This window comes from Hippopotamus amphibius, chromosome 10 (genome assembly GCF_030028045.1).
Source record: "Hippopotamus amphibius kiboko isolate mHipAmp2 chromosome 10, mHipAmp2.hap2, whole genome shotgun sequence".
Taxonomy (NCBI): Eukaryota; Metazoa; Chordata; class Mammalia; order Artiodactyla; family Hippopotamidae; genus Hippopotamus; species Hippopotamus amphibius.
This window is the reverse complement of record NC_080195.1, coordinates 70,065,471-70,080,927: the sequence shown is the minus strand read 5'-3', so window position 1 is coordinate 70,080,927 and position 15,457 is coordinate 70,065,471. Positions and strand designations below refer to the sequence as shown.

Genomic DNA, 15,457 nt, shown 5'->3' with positions numbered 1-15,457 from the left:
CTCTCTCCCTAAACCACCGCATCTAATCGTTGGATATTTGTATGTCTCCACCGTGTTTCACAAAAGATTTAAGTTAGTTCAATAATATACATAGTAAGGCAGGACAGAATAATTTTTCTCACAGTGGTAGTAAAGGAGGGGATCTGGGCAAAAGAGAAATAAGCACAAGAAAATAGATGAACTCAGAAGTGAGGTAGGTACACAAAACACATGCCATGAAGTCCAGCCAGCTACATCCTGCCAGTTAGTTCAACATCCTGAATTGCTCTGGATTCTTCTTTGCCAGCAAGGCAATATCACAGCCTCCCTATTCACCCTCCCTGCCCCCAGACTTACTGCTTTCCCAGCCTTCCATTCACTTCCCACATTGTTTCCAGAGAAGTGATTCTTAAAACCAAATCTGATTCTATCACACTATCTTTCCCTTCAGCTTAAAACTTTCAGTAGTTCACCATTGCCTTTGGAACAAAATCCAAACACACAACCAGTGGAAACCTCTACCAGAAGATTTTTGGTTCATCTTTTAAGATTTTTCTCAGATATAACTCCTCTCTGAAGCCTTCCCTGGCTCCCATAGGCACGTCTTCCACTGTATATATGTCTATATTGTATAATAATATGATTTGATCAAGTATATGTAATTTGATTCAATTTACAGTTGTTGAATGCCTACTTTATGCCATGAATTATGTTTGGCCTTGAGAATACAGAGTAAAACAGTCCTTGTTTTTTAAGGATCTCTAGTTGAGAAAACATATTTAAGCAAATTATAGAAAGTGTGGTAAGTTCTGCACTGCAGAAGAGAAGCAAGGCACAGAAATAACAGGGAGGAAGAACAGGAGCACTGTCTCATAGCACATATTACAATCTTTTGTGATTATTGCTTGTGTTTTCCACTGGAATGGGAGGCATGTATATCCCACGTACCACAGTGGGAAGTACAGAGTAGGTGTGCAGTGGTAGGTGTGTGTTGGATGAATGAATGGACAGATGGATAGATTAATGAAAGGAAATTGCAACAACTGCCTAAAATTATTTAGAAGATGATCGACAAATTCCAGTGATCCTTACTCTTTTTGTCATCTGTTACCAACTTTATTTTAGAGTTGGGTGAATGGGGGTGTATGAATATGAGAATGTATATATCCTTACACTGTATAGGATAAATCCTTGCCATGGGAACTTCTTTTTTTGTTTCAGCCAGTTTTGAATCTGTTAGCCTTCAGGGAGGAGCTCAGGGCCTAGCCTTTTCAGTCAGCCCTTTACTAAATACATCAAAGAAGTCTGTCACTTGATGGTTCATTTGCTTTACAGTTTGCCAGAGGCTCAGGCAAAAGGTCCCAATTAAAATATCTGTGTGTTTCTGTGGTCTCTTGCTCAACGGTGAGGGGAGAATCCCAAGGCCTTCATCATATCACTGAACAATGCATCCAGTTAATCTTACTAGAGTAAAACAAGCAAACAACAACAACAACAACAAAAAAGCGCCACGCAATTCTAAAAGTTAATAGTTCAGTTTCACCCATGGTTTTATTCCCTCTGATCTCTAAAGGCCTCTGTTCATGCTGACATAAAAGTGTACACTCTAGAACAGTGGTTCTGAGTCCTGGCTTTAAAAAAAGGGAGAGCAATACCCAACTCCACATCTGGAGAGTTACTGACCTGCAGCAGGGCCCGGGCATCACTATTTTTGAAAGTGCCGCAGTTGTTTTTAATGTTTAACCAGGATTTGGCCTACAGTTCAGGCCAGAAAACCTTACACTGAGCCTGGAATTAACTTTACATGACTGCCTCCTTCTTATCCTTCAGGTCTCTACCTAAATGTCACCTTTTTGGTGGGCCTTCCCCATTACCCTGTGGCTCAGTGCATTTACACCATAATCTGAAAATAACTTCTATATTTATGGATTTTTGTTTGTTCGTTTATTATCTGTCCCTCTTACTAGGTTAGGAACTTCATGAGTTATTTGTTGGCATCTACTATTAGAAGAGAGTCGCAGCTGGCCTTCAGTAGATATTTTAAGTTGCAGTGCCAAAGCTTGCCTACCCTTACCACTTCTTTACAAAAGAAAAACAAAACACCTTTTTATTCAGTAAGTAACATACAGTAAGTCCCCTACATACGAACTTTCAAGTTGCAAACTTTCAAAGATGCATCTAGTTCCAGCAAGGAGCCAGAAGCTGCGCCATCAACGTCAGACGTGAGTGAAATTGCAGCTTGCCCTGCCTCTCCTTTCACTGACCATCCTTCACCTCTCCCATTCCCCACCTCCTCTCGCTCCTCCAGTCAGTAACTCGTCTTGCCTGTTCACTTGATGCCAGCTGTTGTACTGTGCTATTGTACTTTCCAAAGTACTGTACTGTAAGATTAAAAATGTTTTCTATTTTGTGTTTGTTTTTTATGTATTGTTTGTGTGAAAAGTATCATAAACCTATTGCAGTACAGTACTATATAGCCAATTGTGTAAGTCGGGTACTTAGGCTAACTGTGTTGAACTTATGAACAGATTGGACTTAATGAACGCCTCTCGGAATGGAATTTGTTCTTATGTAGGGAACTTACTGTATGCTTGTTAAAAATTCAAGCAACACTGCTAAAAGTGAAACTTCTAACCCCTCTTCTCCAGGTGTAACCACTGTTTATAGTTCAGTTTTTATCATTTAAATTATTTTGTAATGTGTACACAAATAATATGGAGGCTGAATAAAACAGAATTGAATACTTTCAAAAATGTATTACTCAGTAACTATGATGTATATAAACATACAGTCAAAGCCTGGAGTTGCCCTTTAGCAAGACACCTGTAAGAGTAACTTGATGATTTAGTGCAAACTACATTTTCATAAAAAAAAACAAAACCTAGTTACTGCGTGATAAGTTTTTGAAAATGTTCAATTTCATTTGAATCACCCTGTATTTTACACACACACACATACACACACACACACACACACATCCTGAAAATGGGTTCTTATTATACCTACCATTAATGAAGGTTATTTTAAAAGTGAGTTCTCCCAAAATTGAGGCTTAGATTTAAATTGTTTTAAGGGGTGATATGTTCGGTAGTACCTTCTCACTTTATCACAGTTTAGCTCTTTGGAATCCCAGGGATCAGTGAACCATGCAAGCCAAATCTAACCATTCACCTGTGTTTATAAATAATGAGCTATGCTCATTCATTTACCTATTGTCGATAGCTGCTTCTGTGCTGTAATGGTAGAGGTGAGTAGTTGCAACAGAAAACATAAAGCCCACAAATTCTAAAATATTTACTCTCTGATTCTTTGGGGGAAAAGTTGGCTGACTTCTGCCTTAGTTGACCAAAAAGATTATACAGTCAGTAAACAATCTGAATAAACCACATGAGCCCAGTGTTTAAAAATGTGTTGATGGTTCTGGGGTTTTACATTTCTAGCTAAAGAAAGAGTGGACTGTATATGTCTGTTTGCTTTTTTAGCAAGGAAGTCTGACAGAGCATTGATGAGTGATAGGATAGGAAAGGAGTGGGGAGGCATGTTCCATCTAGCTGGGTACCATCTTCCTGTTAGGCAGGTCACATCTTCTTCCTTTCTATTCTCTCCCCTCCAAAGGGGAACAGTACTTGTCACTGAGGTGGCCAGGATTTTCAGAATACCTGAAGGTTGGATCCTTTGAATTTAAACCAGTCTGCCCTGTCTTTGCTGCCAAGTTTCACAAATCATTTGGCTGAACAATTAAAGGGCTGGGCGCTTTGTTGAATGCTGCTCCAGGTGCAGTCGGGTGACCCCCCTGCCCCAGCCACTCAGCATGCAAAATAGGGGACCCCACACAGTGTCGGCTGTGAATGAAGCAGTACAAGACCTTTGGTTTTCATCTCCACTGGTCTTGTGTATTTTCCCCAATCCCAAGTTTTGTTGGAAATGCTCCTCTTTGGAGATTGCATCAAAAATCTTGCAGTGATAGGTCTTTAAGTGTTTGCATTGGCCAGTTTGGAAAGACATGGTGCCATGACAGGTGGAAAGCATTATGGCAGAACAGGCTTACCAGGAGCCAGCCACCTCCTCTTTGCTTTGGATTGGTCTCTGATGAGTGCCTCCTTTGGACTGGTGGTGTGTGAACTCACAAAGTGATAGCTCTTGAGTAAATCATGTACATACTGGCCCTGCATTTGGTTTAGCGTTAGGGTTATGACATCCATCTTGAATTATTTGGGAGTTAGAATGCCCTTTTTGTACCTTTTTCTTGTTTGCATCCCTTGTGACTCTTCTTTATTGTTCAAACCATTGCCCCAACAGAAAAATAGGTGTTAATATATTATATCCCCTGATGAGCGTTTGCTTTTACACTTCTTTTTTTTTTTTTTATTTTATTTATTTATTTATTATTTTTTGGGGGGGTACACCAAGCTCAATCATCTGTTTTTGTACATATATCCCTGTATTCCCTCCCTCCCTCGACTCCCCCCCCCCTCGATTCCCCCCCACCCTCCCCGCCCCCGTCCTCTAAGGCATCTTCCATCCTCGAGTTGAACTCCCTTTGTTATACAACAACTTCCCACTGCCTATCTGTTTTACAGTTGGTAGTATATATATGTCTGTGCTACTCTCTCGCTTCGTCTCAGCTTCCCCTTCACCCCCCGCCCCCTCCCAAACCTCAAGTTCTCCAGTCCATTCTCTGCATCTGCATCCTTGTTCTTGTCACTGAGTTCATCAGTACCATTTTTAGATTCCGTATATGTGAGTTAGCATACAATATTTGTCTTTCTCTTTCTGACTTACTTCACTATGTATGACAGATTGTAGTTCTCTCCACCTCATTACATATAGCTCCATCTCATCCCATTTGATAGCTGAATAATATTCCATTGTATATATATGCCACATCTTCTTTATCCATTCATTTGTTGATGGGCATTTCGGTTGCTTCCATGTCCTGGCTATTGTAAATAGTGCTGCAATAAACATTATGGTACACGTTTCTTTTGGGATTATGGTTTTCTTTGGGTATATGCCCAGGAGTGGGATTACTGGATCATATGGTAGTTCTATTTGTAGTTTTTGAAGGAACCTCCAAATTGTTTTCCATAGTGGCTGTACCAACTTACAGTCCCACCAACAGTGCAGGAGAGTTCTCTTTTCTCCACACCCTCTCCAACATTTGTTGTTTCCAGATTTTGTGATGATGGCCATTCTGATCAGTGTGAGGTGATACCTCATTGTGGCTTTGACTTGCATTTCTCTGATGATTAGTGATGTTGAGCATCTTTTCATGTGTTTGTTGGCCACCTGCTTTTACACTTCTGTGATTTAGACTAGAGCATCCCTATAACCTCAGATATGAACATACACATTTTCTAGAACCACCAGTTCCTACCTACCACTTTTTCCTGCTTTAACAAAATTTGTACATAGCTACACACTCTTTCAGTAATTCAGAGTGGGAATGAAGGTAGCCAAATATTTGAATGACTTGTATAGCTGAGAATAAATAAAGCTGACTTAGACAACTAAATGTTTATCTGCCTATTGAATGGGTGTGTTTGGTCTGAATTTTTAATGATGAAATTACAGAATTGGGAGGGACCTTAATGACCATCTAATTGTACAGATGTGGAAAGGGCCTATAGACCTGGAGTGGCTTGTCTGAAATGATGAAGCCTAGTCCTTGAGGTTTTCAGACCAGATGGCTTAACCTATAGTTACACATCCCACCCATAAGACTTCCCATTTAAAGCATGATTTAAACAAAAGGAAATGCCAGCAGCTTTCATTTGGGTTCATGTTGCTCTCTGTGATGAGTATGTGTGTGTTCTAAGGCCCTCTCTGCTGTCTGCAAATCAGACATTCTTGCTAGGTTGCATCAGAGTCCAGGCGACATGATTGATGAAGAAAGGGCAAAGGAGGGATGACATAATGGCTCATGCAGCATTTACCTGCGAATTATCTCTAGCTGTGTACTGCTCTGTGTCTGTGTGACTCATATACTGAGGCACTGCCATCCCTGTTATTCAGCACTTTAGCCTCACACTTACCTCACCCTATGTTTCTCTTCTTTTCTTGCCAAATCTGATTAGAAGCACTTTTGTTTTGAGCCCATGTTTATGAAGCCATAAGTGGACTTTGTACCAATGACCATGTGGAGAAAATAAAAGAATGTTAGAATAGGAAAATTATGTATTGACTTGGTCAAATCGTCTTGATATCTCTCTCAACTTGGTTCATTAAATATTTACGTAGTAGTTACTACGTGCCCCATAATGTCAACGCTGATAGTTTTCTTCCTTACATGGCTGTTTTGTCTCTCAGCTTTAGTTCAACATATTCACAGCAAACAAACCTGTAGCAAGTGCCTACCTATGTCAGTGACTATGATGCATACTTTATGCTTTTTCTTACAGACTTCAAAGCAGTTACTACTTCTACCCATTTTAGAGGTGAGGACACTGGCCCAGTTCACCTAACATGTGGTGGAATTGGGTTTGGAATCCTGGTCTCAACACCAAGTGCAGTACTTTTTCCACTACATCCCAAATATCTTTGATTTATGTAATCAAAAAGTTTTTTGCAAGAAAAATGTCCAGTTCTCTCTAGTTGATATTCATACTTGATCTAGTATCTGCCTCTGTTCTTTATCCTTGGGATACTGGAAGTCAAGAGAATAGGTATATGTATATTTATTGAAATAACCACTCAAATTCTTTGATGGAGTTGTATCATGTAGATGCTAAATTTACATGAATTCAACTACATCTGCTCAGCAAATGGATATAAAAAGAGGAGGAATAATAATTTACATTGTGCAGACAAGTCTACTCAGTTGTAAGTTATATTCAATGAGTCTATGCCCAGGAGTGAACCTGAGATGTATATTGTTTTTTCTCAGTCCATGTCTATTCCTGTGTTCTCTCTCAGGGTGAGTATCTTGCCTTGCTCAGTTGTCCTGTTTTGTATAACCTGCATCTTAAATACACGCCAACTAGTCCATCTTGTAGTCAACCAAAGACATAGTAATCTATACCAACACAGGAAGAAAAACCCACCTGGGCTGTGCCTACTGAAAGACAGTATGTTGGCTTCCAGCATGGGGCCTTCCTAGGGGTAATTTTCAAGGTAATTTTGACAAAACTTGGGTTTTTTTTTTCCCCTATGTATTCTTTAAAAAATCTGAACCCCAAGTAAAATGCAACTCCTCTAGGTTGACATTGGCTTGCACATAATTAGGCAGAGCTGAAACTGGGTTCAACAACATTATATATACTGGTGACTATGTCTTTCATCTTTTGTGTGTTGTGCCAGATTGGAAGTATTAATACCAGGCAGATCAGATGCTCACTGTATTCATAAGAGAATTGGGTTGTCGCTAAAACCAAGGGAGGAGAATCAATGGAAGGAAAAGTGTGATTGGGTCACTCAACAGAGTGGTGGAGAGAGAGAGAGAGGATTAAGAAAACCCCACTGTGTTTAGCCACTGGTGACCTTTGAGAGAATTGTTGTGATCAACCATAAGGTCCGAAGCAAGATGCAAGAAGTTAAACATCATCTGATATTAGGTCAGAAGTCTGCAAGATATCATGACTCCAAGAATGGCTCAGCAGGAAGACAGGGCACAGGGTCACAGAATTGAGGTCTGAGTACCAGGGCTGGGTGACAGAAGTACTTAAAAAGTAGGATTTGGAGGTTAGAAGCAGAAGTACATGGTGTCCTCAAGAAGAATTCTGGCTTCTGAGCTTATCTGAGATTCCCCCTGTGGTGCTGGTGGGCAAGAGCCAGCCTCTGAAGGAGAAGAGGCAGGAGAGTCATTAGTGTCTATGGGCAAGCAGCTTCTCATAGCCTCATTTCACACAATTGCTTTCCTAAGTAGTTAGGTTCCAATTTGCTTGCTATTTGGGAAATCAAAGCTGGCTCTGTAAGGCTCTCATGGAGTCAGGGGAAAAGGGTGCCAGAATGCAGCATACATAACTGGAGAGCCAGTAAAGGTTCAACTCTCATGAATAGAAAAGCCGCTCATTCATAATACCAAACCTCATCATATCAAAGGAAGTGGAGTTAAAGCCGGGGCACCTCCCTTTCTTTCCTGCGTTTGTGTAACTAATAGCACCTTGCATGCATTGTTAAAAGTGAAATCTTGTTGATCATTTTCTTTCTCTCAGATTGCTCACCTTGTATTTTTGACTCACTCTTCAGTGTGTACTACAGGAAAATGCTTGACTGCTGCCCCTAAGAAATAGGCTGCCTTCAACTCGAGTATGGAAGATGCCTTAGAGGACTGGGGCGGGGAGGGTGGGGGGGGACTCGAGGGGGGGGGGGAGTCAAGGAAGGGAGGGAATACGGGGATATGTGTATAAAAACAGATGATTGAACCTGGTGTACCCCCCAAAAAATAAATAAATAAATAAATAAGAAATAGGCTGCCTTGGGAAAGTTGAAGCTGGGAGGCTAGGATGCCCCAATTAGGACAGGGTCTCAGTGGGGCCCCTATACCTCCACTGTATGTGTATGAGAATCCCCTTGGGTGCTTCTTAAAAATATGGATTCCAGGGCCGCACTCTAGACCAACTAAATATAAATCCATGATCAGATGTAGCTCAAGAGTATGCATATTAATAAGTGCCCCTGAGGATTCTCATGAAGCCTAAAATTTCAGAAACCCTGGTCTAGGAAATGTATGTGAAGTATAATAAACCAAATTCTAGAAAAGTATCATTTTAACAAACACGATACTCATTATTCTAAAGTTAAATTTTATTAATATAAAAATATGCCCAGGCTTATTTGTTTTAATGAAAATTTATAAACCTCTTTGAAACTCTTAGGAGAAAAGTTTTAATACAAAATACATGCAAAAAGTTAGCAGCAGTAATAAGTTAAACACACTTGGGTATGAAGAAAAGCAGATTGTTATGAATTCAGAAAAGCTGTATGTTCTGTGAAATTTATATCATTTCCCAAAAAGGAGAAGAGGTGAAAGGAGGGAAGAACACAGGGAGAAGGTTTCCTTAGCTTTGAAGATCCTAATTCTTTTTTGTTCTTCTTGCCTCCAAAGTACAGCTGCTTCCTACTCACAGTCCTTTTTCCACAGGCCACCTGTGTTCCATTCATTCCCACCTTCACTACTGCTTTTTCAACCCTGATACACCAGAACTAGAATGGAGAATAGTAGAAAAGAAAAAAGTAATTTGATAGGAAATAGAATTGAAGTTGTTTAGAAAAGAGGGAAGCAGGTTTTCTAGTTTCTAAAAAAAGACCTAAAACCTTAAACCAGAAAGCCCTTAGCCATAGCTCTTTGGGTAAAACCACTAGTTGTGGTTATAAACTGTGTAGGATGTAGGCATATTGGGGAAGTGCTAGGGGAGGGGCAGTAAGAGAGGCTGGCTCCAATTCCACTGTCCTATTGAGATAACCTCAGGAACTAACCCAAACTAATCTTTTCCTCAGCTCTCATCTATTCTTTGGCTCTTATTTAAATTTTGTTTTTGTTGTCTTTGATTTTTATCTTTGTATAATTCATTTCCCTAAATAATCTCTAAATTTCCTCAAGTTATGTATTTCCTTTGAGAACATTCACCAGCACGCTTCTTTCATCCTTCCCTGTAATCATCATCACTGCTACCCACAGATTGATCAGTTTGAGTCCTTCCTTTCACCCCTTTTCAGGAGGTGATCCTCTGTAATTTTCTGCTATAAAGGCTCCTTGTAAAAAAATATTTTTTCTACATAGTCATAGAATGCATCATTCGAATTCCAGACATTTTAGTTTTACCCTTTTAATTTTATATTATTAAAACTTAGCTTTGGAATGATGAGAATTCAGCTTGTTTATCTTATAACTTCTCTTCCCGTAAGAAAATTCCAACTTGAGATGCACTCAGCCCTTAGCATAGTAACTCCTACAATTTGCTACTTAAGTGAAGAAATTAAAGCTAAGAGCAAATGTGCCTGACTCTGTTTTAAATCAGATAACCAAATTAATAATTGCAACATGTCAGCCAAAGTAAGCAAGCGTTCTTGATAGGTAGAACCATGATGCATTGTCTTGAGCTGTTTGATTACTAAACCACTGCAAGCTCTTAAAATTGAGCTATCGCTAATGTGCATTGTGAGAAACAAACCAAAAAACAAACTTGTTTTTAAAGTATTTTTGTCTAGTCTTGTTTTATGTACTCTGTCCAGAACCTGAGCATATTCATCTTCATAACTTTTTCAGTATTTAATGGCTTTCTTAGTGACTTAGCTAGTGTTTTTCACATGAGGTTTATACCATTTTGTGGCCCTGACTCGCTATGTTTCTTGTGTCCTTGGCATTCATTAGGCTATTGTCAGATGTTTGTAATGGGAAGAAAAGAAGAAATCACCTGTTGTTTTCTACTCTAAAGGCGTTGTTACTTTTCCTGTTTTTCTCTTAATGACCATGAGAGTCAATAAGTTGAGTCTCTCAGATTGAACCTTTACTGAGGTCAAAATGTCATATTGCCTGAAATTTTCATTTGACTAGAAGACCATGTAGAGCAGAGTGACACGTCCACAAGAAAGTTTTTGCTGTGTTCAGCAATCCATTTCGTATGAAATATCAAATTCTGAAAATTCATGCTTATACATCTCCCACCATAGAAAGGTGGTTCAGTGAGACAAACGAAACTATGAAGGATGCAAAAAGAGATCAATTATACAATGCGGAAAGGGGTTTGGGACAAAATACACTCTCGGTTGTGTGGTTGAGGCACAGTGAGGCCTAGAATTGGCCCAGAATGTAATACAGATTTTGCTCTAGTTACAAGGCCAGTCTCCAAAGGGCTTTAAATCAGACAAGTGCTAGAGTGTTGTGCAGGCAAAAATGGGCCTTGTTACTTTGACTGCCACTCTTATGACTTGTAATATAGGGCTGACAGGAATCATTGGGATACATGTATTAGTCGTTTGATGGCAATGGGAAGTTGGCAAGAGCTGGCCTCTGAGAGAACAGAGGCAGATATCAGTTCATATCTTTTGGTGAGCAGATTCTCGTGGCCTCCCACCCATTGATTATTACCTACCATGGGCTTATTGGTTTTATAAGTAGTTAGGTTCTGATTCTCTTGCAATTTGGGAAACTGAGGCCTCCTTGGGATTTAGGGGTTAGTTGATTTTTCTAGCACAACCTTGCTACGGGACCTATATACAGGGTGTTGCCCTTCTCATGTACTAAGTTAGCATAATATTTTCCACCTTCCTAATCTTTGTACTAACATAATTACAATAAATTGCTGCTGCTCTTGGAGATAATCTCTTTTCTCACATCTGGGTTTAAGTCTTTCAGTAAAGCTACTTAAGCAGTGGGGAGGAAAGAGCTTTTCCATAAAGTTAAGGTCTTTCCTGATAGAGGTAACTACTCCACCCCTCCTTCCCGGTTAGATCCCCTGCCAGCAATAGCATAGACTTGAGCTAGTGCCAAAATGTTTTAATACCATAAGGACTCACTTGATAAAGGCTGCGCATGGCAAAGGAAAAAACAAAGTTCCCAAACTAAAATTTTTCCAAGACTTCCATATGAGATGCAGTTAGGGCACCCTTCATCTAATTGTTACCATGTGTTTGCTGTAGCCATTGGCACCCTGCAATTCTCAATCTTCAGCTCTAGAGATTAGGAATTATAGGAAGTGCTAGCTATGTCAAATGGACATCTGCTCTAGCTACAAAGAATTTGGTCTTTGACAAAAAGGGAAAGACGGTGGGATTAATACTGCGATCATTTCAAATAATGACCAAGTAATTATTGGTCTGTTTGTCAGCAGCAGTCAGTGTATTACTTCATTGTTACATTAATATTTTGCATGTGTTTGTTGGCTTTGCTTCCCTTCTTGTTATAAACTATAGATAGGAAAAGCATTACTGTCTTACTCTGGCCCTTATATTTTGCATGAAGAACTAGTATAGCACAGAGAGTACCAACATGAAATAGTTGTAGGGTAATTGACTGGATGGACCAAAATGATTTTCTAGATCCCTGAATATAGGAGAGATTAATTAATGATCAATACTTACAAAATACTCAGATAATTCAGAAACCTGGAACACCTACCTATAAACACAAGAAAGATCTTTTTCTCTGTTTGACTGACACTGACTTCCAGATCTCATATATAATGATAGTTTTAGCCTCAACATCCACCAAACCTTTACTATAGTTGCTAATGAATAATAAAGTTGACTGGTTTATGGCAGACTCAAAAGAAAAATAAAAGATCTGTGGCCATTAGTTTTTAGAATGTCCCTGAATGGGAATTCAGATTGAGTGCAGGTGACTGAACTTAGCAAGGCCTGTTTCAATTTGACCACTCAAGACTTTGCCTCCTGTTTGAAGAAATTAATGGATTTTAACCAAACCTGCAATATTACTTAATAAGATTCATCTTCAGTTCATTTTATTATCCTGTTGTCCTGAAACAAAATGATGGCTAATACAGATTCCGACATAATTTCTCTGAGGAAGTTAGAGCTCACAGTAGTGGTAATAATAATGATAGCATTAAAAGTAGGAACAAGATTGCCTGCCCCTGTTAGCAACGTGAGTAATCAAAGGCATTAATGGACCGTGAAAACTGGAGCGCTGGGGTGACCATGGGTCAGGACTAACATACATAGGCAAGCACAGTATAGGCGAAACTTTCATCACCTCCACTACACTGAGCCCTTTCTCTTGATAGAGCAAGCCCTTAATTTCCCCTGGTTGTTAATCTGGCGCCTTTCGTGAACATCAGTGTTCACTTTGGAAAATAAAAAAGCAAACAGCCAAAACATCTAAGTGTTAAGGGGGAGAGAAAATCAAGAGGAAATTACAGTAGCACTTGATACAGTGGCACCTTTTTCTTGAGTCATATGAGGTGAAATTATTTGAAAGCTTGCAGCTTTGGCAGTCTCTCTTTAAGGTGGTAACCAGAGGTCTTGGGAGAGAAAGTAATATGCGTATATGGCCACAGTTTAACCATGGCCTTTATACACATATGTGTCCACATTTTCAAAACTGGCCTCTTAAAATGTATATATATGATTCAAGTGATTTGAAAGTAAATACCACTTCCTTTCTTCATTGCTTTTGCTCCCTGTTTGCCATTTCCTTTCTAACATTAATTACCATTTCTGAAGACATTGGTGTTTCCTGACCTGGTATACTTTGTTTGTTTTGGGCAGTCCATCAGTTTAAGATACCTGCCATGTCTTTTGAAATCTAGTCTGTCGAGGGCTGAATACAATACTAAGTTCTCACTTTCTTCTAATACTCTTGTTTTTAGGTAAGTCGTCTGATTGGAGTGATGTTTCATTAATGGAATTTTCCATTTGGTAAAGTATTACTATTTTTATCAAATGATATAAACTTTGGTTTTTGTGATTTCTCAATTTGTATTTTCCCACAACATTGACCTCTGGAGTATGCTCTGTCTTGAAGACAAAAAATATGAGAGAGAGAGAGAGAGAGCCAGAGCGAGAAAGAGAGAGAAACTAGGAAACAAGGGGAAAGGCATATAACTAAATATATTTCTCTGTTTAAAAAAAAAAAAAACACTGCTGAAAGAAACCTACTTCTTTATAGCTATTTTCATCAGTTTTGCTTATTAGAACTTCAGGAACTAGAAGAGTTATTATATTTAATTGTATTTAGAAAGTATTGGGCTTACTTCAGAAAATCCAACCAAGTTTAAAGCAGTGACTTCCTGATTGTATTTGGTGAAAATCTAACATTTGTCAAAATGTTGATCTGCAATACATCTTGGGAAAAGGGTTCTGTATCATCAGAGAGCTTTTCTTTTGTTTTTATTTATTTATTTATTTATTTATTTATTTATTTATTTCTATGGCACATGGGCTTAGCTGCTTTGCGGCATGTGGGATCTTCCTGGACCAGGGCTCGAACCCGTGTCCCCTGCATTGGCAGGCTGATTCTTAACCACTGAGCCACCTAGGAAGCCCGAGAGCTTTTCTTTTGAATCAGAGTTTTAAGTCTTCAGAATTTGTTCATTTTAAAACACAGTTATTAAATAGAAGAAAAAATATATAATTTTAGAAGTACAAAACCAGGATTCTCTGACACAGAGATGGTACCTGGGCTTACAGTTCATAATAATAGAAGATCGAAGCCTCCAAAAGTGAGCATAATGAGAGGGACAAAGGGGCACATCATAATATCAAATGGCTTCTCCTTGATATTCTGGATCTTTTCACTAGTAAGACGGATGTCTGTATTTGGTACACCTTCTGCAAAGGTAGGTGGGTCATGAATTCTAGCAATTCTTTTCCCCTTGGGGGAATGTTTTTCTTTCTGTAGAACTAGGTACATGTTGAATAACAAGCAACCAGAGCCTAAAAAACCCTGTTCCCAGCATTATGACTTTTCCAGTGCTTCTTGACTGGGAATTTTTTGTATGTTTTCTTCTAAAGATTAACTTGATAAAAAGATAGAACTTTAAATACCCAGAGAACCAGTTGGATGCCATATTCCTTTCACTCTACTCCTCTATTTTCTTCCCTCTCCTCAGTTTTAATTTTTTAACCTTAATACCTGGTAGTTGTAAATCCTATTGAGACCATGGAACATTGGCATATATTGTTGCTGATTGAGAGAAGTCACAATCCTTGGATATAGGATAAAACAGTGAAAGGATGATATTGACATTCTATTTAAAAAGTTTAGTGGTCAAAGCAAAGTTCCTTCTAGATCAGAGGGCTGCCCCGTCTCTACCCAGAGATAGGCCTCACCCCACAGATCCAAGAATACATAGGGTGATGACCATTTATGCTCTGCAAAGCACCGTGTTTTGATTAATGAATGGATGGATACATACATATTCGTATTAGACTTTTAAATGCAAATTTTAATATTTTAATATTGGAGGTTTTTTTTTAATGGAGAACTTCTCATTTTAGTCACAGCTACCTTATGTTTGGCAACATATGATATTGTGTAGATGCTTTCTCATATTGAGACTCTGATTATTCCTATGCCAATAATCATGTACCTAAATTAGATTTCTTTTGAAAACCTTTGTGAGGGCAGCAGTAGGTGAGGAGCAGGAATGAATAGTATCCTTTGACTCAAAGTATTCCAAAAACAATTTAAAAAAACCCAAAATGTTGGTTGATTCTATACTTTAGTTGGATTTTTAACACCTTCATCTTTTCTATATTCCAAAAGGGTAAAATATTTAAAAATTCATTCTGGTCCTTTTATTAGAAAGGCGACTGGTAGAATTACTATCTTGTCAACCATTCATAAGGTCTGCTAGATATGAATTGTATAAAAATAAATTAATTTCAATGCTGATTTCCCTTTTTCTTCCTGAGAATCTCTCTAGTTTCTCATTAATGTCATAAAAAGCTCAAAACTAAACAAAATATTCTTTGTATTTCCAAAGAAATTGGTCATCCAGAGAAAATTCCCGCATTTTAGTATATTGTTTTATAACTTTAGAGAAAATCAGAAGCCTTTTGAAGAATATATGTCACT

The 15,457-nt window shown here is 38.7% G+C and overlaps 2 protein-coding genes across 6 annotated transcripts in view; one reads left to right on the top strand and one right to left on the bottom strand.

Annotated features, from left to right (window-relative positions):
• The window catches only part of CMSS1 (cms1 ribosomal small subunit homolog), a 352,758-nt gene that overhangs the window by 181,268 nt on the left and 156,033 nt on the right, over nucleotides 1-15,457 (top strand). Inside the window, exon 2 of one of the 3 annotated variants that reach the window (XM_057696282.1) lies at nucleotides 13,248-13,296. The exons of the other annotated variants lie outside the window; for them this stretch is intronic. The gene's annotated coding sequence lies outside the window, so the exon portion shown is untranslated. The remainder of the gene's footprint in view (nucleotides 1-13,247; nucleotides 13,297-15,457) is intronic. 3 annotated transcript variants of the gene reach the window in all.
• FILIP1L (filamin A interacting protein 1 like) overlaps nucleotides 1-15,457 on the bottom strand; it is a 289,653-nt gene that overhangs the window by 180,720 nt on the left and 93,476 nt on the right. The window lies entirely within an intron of this gene.